Raw genomic sequence first — 3,294 nt, 5'->3', positions numbered from 1 at the left:
CGATAAGGGGCCGCATAAGGGATCCACCCTAGGTGTAGAGCAGGGTGGCCGGGTCCTCTCAATGGCAACCAGACTATCTCTGGTATAGCACCGCATGATGTAGAATAGACCGACCAGGAGGGGGGCCAGAGTCCAGCCACGTCCTGCGCGTCCTGTCGCGGACGGGCGCAGACGGGCAGGACTCTGGCACGACTCCGGCATGCGACGGCGTCCCAGCTGCGCGTTCCCGCTGCGCGGGAGAGAGCGACTTTAAGTAGGCGCCGGAATGGAGGAAGGAGCGCGTGGACGCTCCAAGATGGCGCCCGCCGAAAGACGCCTGGACCCAAACAAAGATGGCGCTGGTCGCCGATCAGCTATCAGCCCCCGGACCACCCACAGAACCCGGACCCACCGAAAACGGTGGTGGATATTCCAAATTAAATGCAGGTATGAGGGGGGGGGAGAGCCCAAGCAGTGCACAGTTAAAAATGCGGAAACAAAGAAAAACGAAGCAAAAACGCGCTAAATGCGTCAACAAATAATGATTAAAATTCTAAGCGCTTACAAACCGCAGCGCGGTGATATGCCACCTTGTCAGGCCGGCAGATGCCTGAAAGTGCCTTAAGTAGGCGCCGGAATGGAGGGAGGAGCGCGTGGACGCTCCAAGATGGCGCCCGCCGAAAGACGCCTGGACCCAAACAAAGATGGCGCTGGTCGCCGATCAGCTATCAGCCCCCGGACCACCCACAGAACCCGGACCCACCGAAAACGGTGGTGGATATTCCAAATTAAATGCAGGTATGAGGGGGGGGGGAGAGCCCAAGCAGTGCACAGTTAAAAATGCGGAAACAAGGAAAAACGAAGCAAAAACGCGCTAAATGCGTCAACAAATAATGATTAAAATTCTAAGCGCTTACAAACCGCAGCGCGGTGATATGCCACCTTGTCAGGCCGGCAGATGCCTGAAAGTGCCTTAAGTAGGCGCCGGAATGGAGGGAGGAGCGCGTGGACGCTCCAAGATGGCGCCCGCCGAAAGACGCCTGGACCCAAACAAAGATGGCGCTGGTCGCCGATCAGCTATCAGCCCCCGGACCACCCACAGAACCCGGACCCACCGAAAACGGTGGTGGATATTCCAAATTAAATGCAGGTATGAGGGGGGGGGAGAGCCCAAGCAGTGCACAGTTAAAAATGCGGAAACAAGGAAAAACGAAGCAAAAACGCGCTAAATGCGTCAACAAATAATGATTAAAATTCTAAGCGCTTACAAACCGCAGCGCGGTGATATGCCACCTTGTCAAGTGGCGTTGGACTTTAAAGTCCAATGCTTTCCCTACTGTTAGGATGACTGGAGTTGGAATAGTAAATTATACTATTCCAAAGTCCAGCACCCCTCTAAGGCAAGTCATTGTAACAACTTACATTGTAAATGAAATGCAACGTTCAGACGCATTAGTTATTCTACCCGCGTTGTTAAGGAACCCGTGGAAAATGAATATGTGGTTGAGTCATACAACCGTATCAGCACCCCCATGGAAGTTGAATAAGAAAGAATAATGTATGCTTACCTAAATCATGAAAATCCTGTGAATAAAGACCTTGTTGACATTGAAAAGCATCAAGGTCATCTCAGCATCAATGCTACTGATCTGAATAGGGATAAACCATCCAAATAATTTCTTAAATCTTATCCATGAAGTAGATTTGGCAACTGTGAGAGGGTATTCAGCTTGGACTGGCACAAAACTCAGCCATGGCTGGAGTACTCTGTTAGTCTAGATGCTTGCTTTTGTTTTCCATGTTGTGTGATTACTAATGGGAAAATGATAAGGATACAGGTTTTACTGTAACTGGTTTCTGTAACTGGTAAAGTATGTTAGCATCTGGTAGCAGTTTTGCTAAATATGTGGCCAGTCAAACACACACACATATACAGGCAGAGGCATCTAAGAGAGGGGAAAGAGGAGATATAAAAGCCTTTTTATTAGATACAAAAGTAATAGAAGATAATCAATATTACTTAAAAAGCATTGAAGAAGTCATTCAGTTTCTTGTTGTTAATGAGATTCCCGTGAGTAGCTGCACAGAAGATGCTTTTGATTCAACAAGTGGTTTATTTTTAAAGCTTTTCCCATACACTCTGAAAAAAGATAAAAAGCTAGCCGGATTTATACACTTGGGGCCAGATGTAGGAGCCTTAATACTGGTCGGAAACGTTCGATATCGGCCGTTTCCGACCGGTATTTTGCTTTTGAGATGTAGGGGGCATTTTATTTACAGAATCGGTATATTTACTGATTCGGTAAATATACAGAATCTGTAAAATACCGAATCAGTAAATTTACCGATTCTGTAAATCAAGATGTAGGTGGCACTGTAATCAGTGCCATAGGCCCTTACCGAATCGTTATTTACCATGGAATACTATTCCATGGTAAATAACGAATTCCAGTGTACATGCACATCTGTGCATGTACACCTGTGCCATGTGGCACACAGACATGCCCTAAGGGCATGTCTGTGTGCCACATGGCACACAAGCCAGAAACAGGGGTGCAACAGGGTGTCAAAGTGACACCCTGTCACCCTTGCAAAATCGGTAATTTTACCGATTCTGTAATTACAGAATCGGTATTTGCCATTGATTCCTATGGGCTTTAAGGCCCATAGGAATCAATGGCAAATACCGATTCTGTAATTACAGAATCGGTAATTACCGAATCTTACAGATTCGGTATTTTTACCGAATATTCTACCTACATAGCAATTACCGAATAGTGAATACCGAATCTGTAAAATTCGGTATTTACCATTCGGTAAATTGCTATTACCTACATCTAGGCCTATATTTCCCTAAATGCAAAATATACATCTAAATGTATCCAAAACAAAGTAATCGATACTATAACTGGCATGGTTCTCTTACAAGTCAAAAAGCAGTACAAAAGTTGTGATTCAAAAGGTTTTTGTATTAAAAACGATTGCACCCATGATGAATGTAAGATTGAGAATCTGTACCTCATGGTGTGTTTTGTGAGCAATGCTAAACCTGAGGACCATTTAATTGGTCTTTTACAGATGGAACAATCAGATGCTGAATATATAACTGAGTAGATTTTAAGCCACTTAGTTGTCTGTGATTTCAAACCAGAAGTCTTTTTAAGTCAGTGATATATTGGAGCATCTGTGATGAATGGATGCAATAGGGGTGTTCAAGCTGTGATTCAGAGAAGATAAAATACATATATTTCCTTGCATACACTGTTACAATCATCCGTTTCATGTTATGTTATGTTAAGGAAATTTGTAGAGTGC

The sequence above is a fragment of the Lissotriton vulgaris genome, chromosome 5 (genome assembly GCF_964263255.1).
Source record: "Lissotriton vulgaris chromosome 5, aLisVul1.2, whole genome shotgun sequence".
NCBI lineage: Eukaryota > Metazoa > Chordata > Amphibia > Caudata > Salamandridae > Lissotriton > Lissotriton vulgaris.
The sequence above is the reverse complement of the archived record's forward strand: the minus strand, read 5'-3'. Positions refer to the sequence as shown.